Source organism: Lissotriton helveticus, chromosome 9 (genome assembly GCF_964261635.1).
Source record: "Lissotriton helveticus chromosome 9, aLisHel1.1, whole genome shotgun sequence".
Classification (NCBI taxonomy): domain Eukaryota; kingdom Metazoa; phylum Chordata; class Amphibia; order Caudata; family Salamandridae; genus Lissotriton; species Lissotriton helveticus.
Genome location: NC_136070.1, coordinates 642496069 through 642509647, shown reverse-complemented (window position 1 = coordinate 642509647; position 13579 = coordinate 642496069). Strand labels below are relative to the sequence as shown.

The 13579-nt window shown below is 51.8% G+C and overlaps 1 protein-coding gene across 3 annotated transcripts in view; it reads left to right on the top strand.

Moving 5' to 3' along the window:
* Positions 1-13579, top strand: part of PCNX3 (pecanex 3) — a 713235-nt gene that overhangs the window by 486994 nt on the left and 212662 nt on the right. The gene's annotated exons all lie outside the window — the stretch shown is intronic.

The following is a 13579-nucleotide window of genomic DNA, read 5'->3' as shown; positions in this document are numbered from 1 at the left end:
GCATTTAGAGTGTGGGTGGGGGCCGCACAGCAGATGCCCACTGCCATGCAGGTCTGCTTTAAGGTCAAGGTCTATTGTCTGTATGATCATCTTTTGCAGAACCAGTAATTTCAGGCCCTGCAGGACCAGAAAAGTTAGTACAGCCCAAATGGAATCCTCTCTGTGTATGCCACTCCTCACCAGTGGTCACGAGGGTTGTGGTCTGTAGAAGACTATAAATGTAAGCGCTTTAAAAATGTATTCTCACCTGGAACACTGGCTTCCTCTGAAACCTGTTCGTGTGACAAGGACATTTGACCTGATGCATTCAGAGCCATATCTTAGTAGTTTTACCTGGAAAAATATTGATTGTCTCAAACTTGTTTAAAGAAGAATTATATTCCCTCTTTGAGGTGTGGGAGGCCTACCAATGTCTTGTTTGTTGTTAGCACAAGTTCTCCAGCATTGTATCTTTCATAGGTTCACATGCTTAAATCATTCCTCATTGTTAAAGTGGGAGTTCCACGGTACTATAATAAAGCAATGTGAATTACTATCATAGACAGAATGGCATTGAACCATAGGTTTTATAACCGTGCTATGTCGTTTTTAGAAAAGGGCCAAACTACAAACTTTAGCCAATCAGCCGACTGCACCCTCTATAACATTCCCAGGAGAGGCTGAATCCCTCGGTTCGGAGTTGGCATTATCCTTGAGCTCTGCTCAAATTACTTATTTTTCTGTTTTTTCAAAGGAATTAACTTCCAAAAAGCATCACTTCTTAGAATACATGCATACCCTGACTGAAGACCATGTTCCAACTCCCTAAAAATGGGTATCTGATAGACTACTAGACTACTAGCTGCAGATTCCTCCACATAGAATTATCCCCAGGCGTGAGACTGGATCCGAAAACTTTTTGCCACAGCATCCCTGCCCGGAGGTGGGGCGCAATCAAGCGACTCCGCCCAGGCGTCGTCCTTGTACGTGACAGCGAGTTCACATAAGTCTCCCCCCAGGGCGCCTATGTCAGTTTTTTCCTTTTCCACGTGCAACGTGGATCCGGTCTCTGCTCGGGCCTGGTTGGGCCTCTTTTCTTCCTCATTGTGACTATTTTTTAGTGGAACAGTGTGCGAATGCCTTCGGGCTTCAAGACTTGCATGTCGTGTGGGTGTCTTATATCGGCGACGGACCCTCACCTCATTTGTATGTGGTATTTAGGGGAAGATCACAGCACCACTGAATGTGAGGCGTGCCAACAGTTGAAGCCGAAGTCGCGGCGGGAGCGCGGGATGAAACTACTCTCTGCGCGTCTCTCAAGGTTGGCTTCATCCACTCGATCTTCCTCAGCAGACGGCTTCAGAAGCGGCTGTTGTGGCCGTCCTCGCCACTCTCCGATGTCGCAAGAGCGGCTCTCCCCGGTGCTTAAGTGTTGCAGTTTGTCCCCGGGGGCTGGTGTTCGGCCTGCCGGGGTCGTGGGCTCTCCGCGGGTGATGCGGCCCCGCGTGTCGTCCTCCTATCCACCGTTTCCCGGTGAGGGGGCGTCGAGAGTCCAGATGGAGACATATGCGGTGGCTTTGCAGGCTTCACTATCGTCTCCTTCCTTTCTCTCCTGGAGCGTCAGCGGTTCCCTTGCCTTGCGCTGGGCCCTCCGCGGCGCCGCTGCCGGTGGCCCTGGCACCGACTGATTCGGATCCAGGCTTGGAGGATGTGGTGCTGTTCGGGTGCGGCCCCTCAGGGGTCCCTTCAGACCACGGCACCTCTGCCTCGCTGCAGACTCCCCCGGGAGTCCCTGTTGAGGCGCGGGAGGTCGCCGGGGCTCGGGTCGCATCCCCGAGCCCCATTCGGCCTTCTGGGCAGGCAGAGGCCTTGTCCACGGCTGAGATGATGCCACCACGGTGCCGTGGTGGACCCTCCTCGTCCCGCTCTGGGTCGAGGTTGGGCGGGGACCCCTCGTCCCTCTCCGGCCCCCTCTCGTCCCTCCCTGCAGGCAGCTTCTGAGTCGGAGGGTCAGTCGGAGGTTGAATCGTCCCTAGCGCTGCCCCATGGGTCGCCAGCCCACCTCCGTCACATCCTGTCCCTCTCGTTCCTCCACGCATGCGGCTGCCTCGGCGGAGGTAGAGACGGCGTTGTTATGGCACCACCCCTTGGCTGCTCCGGCTCCACTCCGGTCCCCGGCGTGTTGCGACTTCGAGGAGCCTTATCTGGCATCTCCCTCGGCGCAGGATGGTGTTGACGTCCTGCCTCAGGCAGCGGATTCTACGGCTCCACACAGAGGTTGTGCCGCGGATTCGTCTTCGGACGCCCCCTCTTCTCCGGAGGTTGGGTGCCTACTGGTGTCATCCTCCCCGGAGACAGGCCACCGTGTGGTGTCTTTTTTGCCGACGTCATTGAAGGGCGACTCCCCGCCATTTCCGAGGTCGAGGTGTTCGCCGGAGGAGCGGCAGGTCCCCCATTCTTCAGTTCCTTCTGACTTCCAGGTTGGCTTCAGGGACGGCCGCCTCAGTTAACAGCCGTCGCCCACGGAGGCGGGCGCGGACTTCGCTCACGCAGTGTCCATGGCTGTGGGCATTCTGAGCATGGGTGACCCGGTTGCTCATTTCCCAGCAGACCGTCTCTGGGAGATTCTCCACCAGGGCTCTGGTGGGAGGGCGCTCTTGCTTCCCTTTGAGGGTTTGCTCCTTTCTTCCCTGACTGGGGCTTGGAGGCGCCTTGCCTCAGGGGATCCAGTGCCTCAACACCTTCTGCACCGGGACCTTCCGGCGCCGCATGACCCGGCGTGTTTTTTCCTCCACCCCTTTGCCTCAAGTCCACTTTTGCGGACTGCTTTTCCTTCCCTGCCGCCACTGTTGATTCCGCCGTCCAAGGAGGCCCGCTGGCTGGACTCTTGGGGGCGCAACATGTTCGCCTCGACCACCGCTGCCCTGCGGACCCTTAACACCTTATGTGCGTTGGCTAGGGCCTCCTCTTGTTTGTGGGTCTCGGCTGAGTCTTTGGGATCCGCAACTTCCCAAGAGATTGTTCAGGTGGACTTACGGCATCATGCATTGGATGGCTGGGAGCTAGCGGCATTTATTCTCCGCTCCGCTCTGGACATCTCGGAGGTGCTGGGCCGGGCCATGGCTTCCTCAGTTGCCCTCTTTCGCCATGCTTAGCTTTGGGACGTCGTGTTCCCTGAAAATATTTGGGAGCGGCTGATTGATCTTCCGTTGGACGGCAGCCAGTTATTCCATGCCCCGGAGGACTCCGCCATCCAAAGGTTCCTGGCAGGACTCTGTCCTCCTCCTCCGCCTTATCCTCCTCCTCCTCATCCTCCTCCTCCTCCCCCTCCTCCTTCCCCTCCTCAGTGACTGCTGAGTTGAGCTGGTTCTGTACCTTTTGTTGGGCCAGTTGCCCTTGCTGTGGAGTGTGTTTTATGGCCATTTGGGTCCTCCTTGCTGGGGCTACGGCGTTGTTGGCTGCAGGACGGCCCTTTTGTTGGCTGTGTATTTTTGCTCGAGTTGTCTGCACAGACTTGGCCCTGAGATTAGGCCTTCTGTTTTCCTCTTGGGCTGCTTGACAAACCTTCCGCTGGTTTTTTTTTTCCCTGTGGCTCTTTTGTTTTTTCATTTGCTGCGGAAGTTCTTTCAAAGAAGGTTCCCATGTCTTGGAACGTAACATACGCTATGTGGGGTAGTGGTAGCTCTTATATAGCTTGCGCTCTGCTAGGGAGTTCTGGTTGCCTTCGGGTGCCTGTTCTCCATGGCATTTATGTATGTTGCTATTGCTTCTTGAGGTTGTGTGCGCGGCCCCTCCTAGTGGTGTGTCCGGGCATTTCCTCACCTCCCTGCTCCTAACCTGAGGGCAGGGATAATTCTGTGTTCTCCCTTGTCAGGCATCGCCTGCCTGGTGCCCGGGCTGTTCTTCTTGCTTTTGGCGGCTTATGACTGTCGGCGCCGCTCTGGCTGGCCTGTTGCCTTCCATCTGGGGTGGGCTCCCCTTCTTTTCCCTCGTTTCCTTGGGCCCTCTAAGCTTCTGTTGGAGGCATATGAGCTGCAGATTACACACTGTGCATAGATCGCCACCTAGTGTTGGGCTCGGATTTTTGCAGTTTGTTTTTGTCCTGAAAAGTTCTTTGGAAGTCACAAGATAGGTGACTCCTCCTTTGGACCATATTGCGCATGGGAATCGGCTCCATCCTCGTATTGCTTTTTTCCGCCATCGGGCTCTGATGTGTTTCCTGCGCTCCGGTTTGGAACAGATTTTCCTTTGGCGCGCAATCCTCACCCAGTTTGACTGTATTGTTTCGATCGCGGTTCCCATCGACGCGACTCTTCACGACTTCAAAGTCTTCGATTGCGGTCGTCGACGAAGGCCTTCAGGCCTACCTGGGCCTTACTCTATGGCTCATGGAAAGGACGCCATTCAAGAAGTGACCTCAATGTGGGTCGAAGTTTCCCCACAGCGATCTACATGAGGTGTGCAACCTTTGCCTCTTACTGGAGCACAAGGCCAAAGACTGTTCCGCTTGTGCCTCCTTTTGCTCCAAGAAGACGATTCGGGATCGACTAGCTCGAAGAACCATGGCTCGCTCGTCCGCTTCGATCCTGGACGACATCTTTGAAGAGGGCATCGACGTGCCAGAAAGGCAGCGGGCCGAAGAAAACGGCAGCTCCTCTGATGCCGAAGACTCGGACGTCGAGGACATCACTCCAGCTCAACGGGTCGTAAGTACTCACGTCGGCCCCGACCCTTCCTCGACACATCCAAAAAGGCTTCGGTCACACCCTCACCTTCGGGTCCGGGTGCACACCGAGAGACTTCTTCCCACGCCCTGCCTTCGGGCCCGGCAAAGAAGCCTACTAAACCTTCAGGCGGCTCGGGCTCCAGTCTGCCTATTCCCGGTGTCGATCCCATACCGACATCAAAAAAGAAGCCATCTTCTTCATCCACGCCGACCGCTGCTTCGACACCCAAGCACTCTGCACCAGCTCATCAACGCCAAAACCACACTCGGAGTCGATAAAAAAATTGCCTAAAGGTCCCGACTCCCATGCTTCGGGGCCGGAAAAAAACCCGGAACCGAAATAACACGTTCTGGTCAAGGACATTTCAAAAAGTCAGTTCTAAGCCGAAAGACCCTAGACCAGCTACTTTGTCGGTGCCGAAAGAACCTACGGAACCGAGAACTTCGACACCGAAGGATCTACCCTTTACAGAAGAGCTTTTTACACCAGATCCTACTCAAAATACTCTTGTAAAGGATCCTAAGACTGCCCAACTGACTCTTAGCTCCAAAAAGAGACCACTAGAGGCGCCTGCACCTCCTCCTCCTCCTCCTCCAAAGAAGAGACATTGCAACCTCTCCACTAAGGGTTCCTTCTCCACCTCCTCCCCATACTCTTCCCCCATCCTCCACCTTTTCCACCACATCATTCTCCTACACCATCCCCTAATCCAGATGATGATGTAGATACAGACTCTGATGACACAGGCGGGGGTGCACATGACCCAGTAGGGACCAATAGTCCCCCTCAGTCGCCTAACCGATGGGATGATTATAGCACCCCTGATGTGCCTTACGTCCCTCAAGATGATGTGTATCCCTCCAGGCCTCCCCCCCGTGGACACTATAGGTTTTAACCTACTAGTCCATAGGGATTCCCAATACCATGGGGTTGACTTGCACACAGACACTGTGGAGGAAGATTTCTCATTGGACACTTTTGACAATACACAAAGGTCCACTTCCATTTTGCCAATGCTTAAGGGGGTTATTAGTAAGAATTACAATGGTTTTTAGTGGCCCCAAAGGGGTCCTGGGGAGGATACTTTAGATTATGAAATTAATTCATGAAATTAATTCAGGGAGAAGGTCTTGGCAGAGTACCATATAGGTAAATTTTATTACAATATTATGCAAAAAATAATAATGATAGTTATTTCCTTTTACAGGTGCTCACATATGTGACAAAAAGTGCTCAAAGTGACTTTAGTGAACAAATATTAAAAAACAATTATATACACTTATATACAAAGATGTGAACAAAGGGGGTTATTAAGCATGCAACAGACGTATTTAAAGATCCTGTCAGGGCTCGAGTCCTCAACCCCCGCATTGAGAAAAAATACAAAGCTGCCCCTACAGATCCAGTCTACATTCGAGGCCCAGCTCCACTAGACTCCCTGCTAGTCTCTAACGCACGTAAACGTGCCAATTCACAGACATCAGGTGAGGCCTCGCCACCAGATAAGGAATCTAAACTCCTTGACGCCTCCGGCAAACGAACAGCGTCACAGGCAGCTAACATATGGCGCATTGCCAATACTCAAGCGCTACTTTCAAGATATGACCGGGCACATTATGATGAACTAGAATCCATAATGCAGCACCTACCAGATAAATATAAAAATAGGGCCAACAAACTCATACAGGAAGGTAAAAATATCACCAATACTTCCATTCGTTGTGCCCTAGATGCCGCAGATACTGCCTTAAGGGCAATTAACACCAGTGTCCTTTTGCGTTCGCATGCCTGGCTACGAATTTCAGGTTTCAAACCTGAAGTACAAAATTCCATCTTCAATCAGCCATTTGATGAGAAACACCTATTTGGCTCTAATGTCGATGTATCTTTAGAGAAAATGAAGAAAGATACCGACACAGCTAAATCTATGGGAGCCTTGCAATTGCAAGCTCCCAGACGTTCCTTTCGTCGCTCATCATATAGAGGCAACACAAGAAGCTACTCCTCCGATAGCCCCTCCACTTCCTATAAGACCCCTAGTCAATCCACCTTCACTAAGGGCTACCAAAGAGGGGGTTACAGGGGTAACCATAACAAAGGCCGAGGCAAAACAAACAACTCCCGCTCTGCCTCCACCCCCTACCCAATGACTTTCCTCCACTTCCCCCTCACCATTCCACTACTGTGTATACAACAATTCCTTCCTGTCTGGACCAACATCACATCAGACAGGTGGGTGCAACAAATTATTCAATCGGGTTACTGTCTAGAACTAGCATCTACCACCACAAACATACCACCCAAACAGCGTCCAATGTCACAAGAGCATCTATTACTGCTAAAGCAAGAAGTAATATTCCTACTAGAAAACAAGTGCATTAGAACCAGTTCCTCTGCACCAATGAAACAAGGGAGTGTACTCCCTATACTTTCTTATCCCAAAGAAGGGCGGCTCTCTAAGGCCTATTCTAGACCTCAGACCTCTAAACATATACATACAGTCAGACCATTTTCACATGGTCACACTCCAACAAATTCTTCTTCTTCTGTTACAAAACGACTTCCTTGCTACTCTAGATCTCAAGGACGCATACTTCCACATTCCCATTCACAAATCTCACAGGAAGTATCTCAGATTCGTAATAGATGGTCAGCACTATCAATTCAAAGTACTCCCATTCGGAGTCACAACGCACCAAGAGTATTCACCAAGTGCCTAGCAGTAGTGGCAGCACATTTAAGAAGACAGCACTTCCACGTCTTCCCATACCTGGAAGACTGGCTCATAAAGGCCAGCTCCTACAACCAGTGAGTAGAACACACTCATGCCACTATCCAACTGCTTCACATCTTTGGGTTCACAATAAACCACACCAAGTTCCATCTGCAACCGTCCAAAGTACAACAATACCTTGGTGCCACAATAAACACCTCGACAGCGCTAGCTTATCACACTCCAGTAAGAATAGCCAGCATGCAAGCTCTTCTCACAAAGTTTCAGCCATAACACTCCCTGCCAGCACGAATGTTCATGCAGCTCATAGGGATGATGGCCTCTTGTATTTTCATAGTGCCCCATGCAAGACTTCAAATGCGTCCTCTCCAAGAGTGCTTAGCACGCCAATGGAACCGGGCTCAAGGTCAATTAACAGATCTAGTGTTGGTGGACGGTCGGACTCATCGCTCTCTGCAGTGGTGGAACACCAAAAACCTTTCTAAAGGGCGACCGTTCCTAGAGCCAGTTCCTCAGATAGTCTTGACAGCGGACGCATCGCTCTCCGGCTGGGGAGCCCACCTATTGCAACACACCACGCAAGGCAGGTGGACACCACAACAAAGGTTACGCCATATCAATCATCTGGAGTTACTAGCCATATTCCTAGCATTAAAAGCTTTCCAAAAGCAAATATCAAACAAAGCTGTGTTAGTCCACTTGGACAACATGACAGCCATGTATTACATACAGAAACAGGGAGGAACACACTCCCTGAGACCCTCTCAGCTAGCACAGAACATATGGCAGTAGGCTATACCTCAAAACATATTCCTCTTAGCCCAGCATGTTCCAGGAGTACAAAACACCATAGCAGATCTGTTAAGTCGTCAGACACAGCAGATACACGAGTGGGAACTTCATCCGTAAGTTCTTCAACCATTCTTTCAGATGTGGGGACAACCTCAGATGGACCTCTTTGCCACCCACCAAAACGCCAAATGCACAAGCTTCGCTGCCAGATAGCCACACCCACTGTCCAAAGGCAATGAAATATGGATGAACTGGTCAGACACATTTGCTTCCGCTTTTCCACCTCTACCACTCATGCCACTAGTAGTACGCAAACTACAGCAGCATTCTCTAACCCTCATCCTAGTTGCTCCAACGTGGGCCAGACAGCCATGGTACACCACACTGCTACAACTGTCTGTAGTACCGCACCAAAAACTATACCTATCTCCACGCCTTTTAACCCAGAACCGTGGAAAGATCAGACACCCGGACCCAGCTCAGCTCAACCTTGAGATCTGGCTTCTGAAATCCTAGAATTCTGGTATCTTAACCTTCCTTCTGACTGCATGAACATCATAAAAGAAGCTAGACGTCCAACCACTAGAGCATGCTATGCAGCTAACTGGAAACGCTTTGTAATATACTGTCACAACAACAATATTAATCCCCTAGACGTGCCTATTCAACACATCATAGGATACTTGCTACACCTCCAAAGATGTAACTTAGCCTACACGTCTATTAGACTGCATCTTGCTGCCATAGCAGCATATCTTCAAAAAAGACAGCATCTATCTCTGTTCAGAGTGCCTGCTATTAAAGCTTTCATGGAAGGCCTCAAAAGAATAATTCCGCCCAGAGTACCACCTTCATCAGTGTGGAATTTGAACATCGTTCTCACGATTAATGGGACCTCCCTTCGAACCTTTACATAAATGTGAACTACAATTTTTAACATGGAAGGTTGCGTTCCTAGTAGCTATTACTTCGCTACGGAAAGTTAGTGAACTACAAGCACTTACCATGCAGGAACCTTTCTTGTAAATGCATCACAATAAGGTCGTTCTCCGTACTAATCCAAAATTCCTTCCCAAAGTCATTTCTCCCTTCCACCTCAATCAATCTGTGGAACTGCCCGTTTTCTTCTCGCAGCCACAGACCCTAGATGTCAAAAGAGCATTGCTATACTACATTGAGAGAACGCAACCTTTTCGTAAGACCAAAAACTTTTTGTGTCCTTCTCATCACCACACAAGGGCAACCCTATATCAAAATCTGGGTTAGCTAGATGGATTGTCAAATGCACACAGATTTGTTACCACAAAGCTAAACGTACGTTATCCGTTCCTCCTAAAGCCCACTCTACAAGGAAAATAGGGGCTTCAATGGTATTTTTAGGGAACATTCCTCTAGATGACCTCTGCAGAGCAGCTACATGGTCTACACTGCACACATTCACAAAACAATAATGTGTAGATGTGCAAACTAAACAACAAGCTAATGTGGGCCAGGCTGTTCTCAAAACACTATTTCAAACTACTACAATATATAGGGGCGGTCATCGCTAAGAGTGGGTACTGCTATACAATCTATGCACAGTGTGTAATCTGCAGCTCATATGCCTCGAACGGAAAATGCTACTTCTGTAGTAGGGGATCTCTGTGTATAGTCATAATCTAGTGAATAGTCCCGCTCATGTGCGTGGACCCCGGCAATCAAAAATAATCTCTTAAATTGTCAAGAAATTTCAGAACTGCAAAGACACTTAAGAGAGAATTTAAAGACAAATAATGCAGCCTATCCACAGGCTACACTGTCCAGTACTTCAACTAGAAATTCCACCAAAAAACACATAGCACAGCCTGCCCAGTTTCTTCCATAGAGAAACTTGCCTCTTACCAGTAAAAGCCTCTGGAATGATAGAGAGGAAGGCATGGACAGACAAGCCCCATAGGCTGCCATTATGTGGCTTAAATAGGATACTGTGCCTTTAAGAGAACTTTCCAGAACTTCTCCCAGTATCCCAGAATGCACAGCAGGTCCCTCTTACTTTCAGTTCTTTTTTCCGGCTCCTGCTAACAGGACCCTGGTGCATTGAGCTCTCCCTTTTTAAGGGTTTATTGGAATTTTGTGCACTTTTGGCTTTAAAAGTGTTTTCAGTTTGTGTACTTGGTGTTTCCCTTCACTCCTGTGTATTTGTTCAGGCTTTTTAGGGCTCTAAAATGCCTGCTCTCTTCGACAAGTGCCCAGCATGTGGAAGGAAGAAGGCCAAGTCTGATCCACACGACGTCTGCATACTCTGCCTCCCTGAAGCACATGTTCCTCAAGAATGTGACATCTGTCAGACCTTTACAACAAGGACCCTGAGGGACAGGCTGAAGATTAGGCTTCAAGGCCTAGAGGAGAGACGACTGCAGGCTGCCGGTGGGTCTGGGCAGGCTGGGAAGGCTCCCTCTGCCCCTGCTGAGGCCTCTGGGGGGCTCCCCAGAGGCAGGAAGTCCAGCAAACGGTCCCGGTCTCCGTCGACGTCGATTGCATCGACGACGACGTCGAGAGGGATGACGGTGTGTTCCCCATCTCCCCGGGGCTCCGGGTCGAGACAGCGTGGAAGATAGACGTCGAAAGGCCTGGTTAGGCTGCCGTCGAGATCACCGGCGGCGGCGTCGACGTCAGTGTCGAGCCATCGACGTCGAAGAAGGACCGGCAGGCATCGGCGCTCGCCGTCGAAGCGACACCGCCATTCACCGTCGAGCAGACGGTCGGCGTCGAGGGGATCCTCGACGTCGAGGACCGCGAGAAAACGGTCGGCGAGGAGAAGTCGACGCTCATCGTCGAGAACTGAGCGTTCGGCGTCGCGGTGGCGGCGTTCGGCGTCGAGGAAGAAGCACTCGACGTCGAGGAGACGGCGTTCGACGCCGGAGTCGCGGGGTCGGCGTTCAACGCCGGAAAAGCGTCGCTCGACGTCGAGACGAAAGAGATCGGCGTCTCTGAGTCTTTCCGCCTCTCCTAAGCGGCGCAGAAGGAGTTCTGGCGCCAGAAGTCACGCTGGGTCTGGTGAAGGACGCCGGAGGCGGCGCTCACATACTGGAGGGACTGGTTCGCAGTCCCCTCCCCCGAAGAAGTCACTGGGCTCGGTGTACTCGGTGGTTTATACACCACCTCGGCCTAAGTCGCCTCCGCCTCTACCTAAAGAGGATCCTCCCGTCAATCCTCCGCTACCACCACTTCCTCCCGCGGGGCAACCACCGCCTCCGGTCCCGCCTCATGGGCCCGTTCCTCGGTCGGAGATACCTCCTGTGCTTTCGCCGAGGTCGGTGTCCCTGCCTCCGCTCCCTACACCGCCTAAGGGGACCCCAAAACCTAAACCCCAGGATAGGCCACGGAAGACGCCTCCACGGAAACCTGCGGAGCATCCACGTACTGGGAGATCGCGATCACGTTCCAGGAGGAGGGAATGATCGCGCAACAGGTCGTCCACACGGTCGAGACGGCGCCACAGGAGGCACAGGTCTCGGTCCCAGACAAGGTCTTCAGGGACTATTCTCCGACTTTGTCGGAGTCACCAGAAACAAGGGTTTCACCGGTTGATGATCTGGTGTCTTTCCATGATGTCCTTCTACGAGGTGCAGCAAAATTGGGCATCTCGTTGACGGTGCCGGCGCCCAAGACATCGGTGATCTTCGAGACGCTGCACCAGAAACATCTGTCTCGGCCATTACTACCACTGGCACGGGGCCTGGAAGAACCAGCCATGGACCTTTTTCTCACCCCGGCGGTGACTAAGGCGGCCCCCTCGAGACTGCAGAAAAAATACCTGGCTCCCGATTCGGATCCGGCTTTTCTAAGGGTGGAACCCCCTCCAGACTCTGTGATTGTGACGGCAGCACGTAAACAGCATGCCACCACTCCGTCATCCACAGTTCCACCAGATAAGGAGTCTAGGTGGCTGGATTCGTCTGTGAGAAAGATTTGTGGGACGTCAGCGACTTCCATGAAGGCTGCGAGTGCCAAGGCCTTGTTGGGGCGGTATGACCGAGCCCTTTGGGAATCCCTCCAGCAGTTTGTGGAACATCTGCCGCGTGAGAAGCGAGAAGATTTCCAAGAGGTGTTGAGTGAGGGGATGTTGGTGGCGAATCAGGTCATCAGTGCCGCAGCCGACTCTTCCCTGCTGGCAGCGCATGGTTTCTGCCATGGGATTAACCAGCGAAGACACGCCTGGCTCCGCCTCACGTCGCTAAAACCTGACGCACAACAAAGGGTTGCCAATCTACCATTCTCTGGCGAAACCCTATTTGGAAAACATGCGGATGATGAAATGGCCCGCATGAAGGCGGAGGCCGAAACGCTCACGGCTGTGGGTTTGGAAAAACCCAAGGATACCAAGAAGTCGTACCGCCCATTCCAGAGACGGTTCGGTGGACAGGGCAGAGGGCGTGGCCAGTCTTCAGGACAACAGCAGCAGCAGCAACAACAGCAGCAGTTCCGAAGACCGTTCCAGAAGCGCCAGAAAGGCAGAGGCGGCCACCAGTCGTTAACAGCGACTAAAGGCCCGGCCGGGTCTAGGCCCTCAGCGCTTACTTCCCCTACATCCGTTACCCACTCCGATGGGGGGAAGCGTTCAATTTTTTCTGGCAGAGTGGAGAAAAATTACTCGGGACAAGTGGGTGCTGAATATTGTTTGCATTGGATACAGTCTTCGATTCACCAGCCCGCCTCCATCAATCCCTCCGGTCAGCTCGCAGTTTCAGCTGCGCGAGCTCCAGGCGGAGGCCGATCTACTGTTAAGGAAAAGGGCGATAGAAGAAGTACCTCTGTCTCAAAGAGGAAGAGGTCTGTACTCCTGGTTCTTCCTGGTTCGCAAAAAGGAAAAGAACAAGTTCAGGCCCATTCTGGATTTGCGGCAAGCAAACAAGGGGATTCGCAGAGAAAAGTTTTGCATGCGGTCGCTGCAACGGGAAGACTGGCTGTGTGCCATAGACCTACAGGATGCATACTTCCATGTGCCCATTGCACACAAACACAGGAAGTTCCTGCGATTCCAAGTCGGCGCCAATCATTATCAATACACAGTACTGCCATTCGGACTGAAGTCTGCGGCGAGAACCTTCTCGAAGTGCATGGCGGTAGTAGCAGCACACCTGAGGAAGAACAAGGTGTTCGTCTACCCGTACCTGGACGATTGGTTGATCAAGGCCTCCTCCTTCTCGGAAGTGCAAGCACACTTCCAGAAGACGTGCGTTCTCTTGAACAAGCTGGGGTTGCACATCAACATGTCTAAGTCTGTCCCGACTCCGGTCCAGTGCATACAGTACTTGGGAGCCTCCAATAATACGCTGTCAGCAAGCGTGTCTCCTTCGGAGGAGCG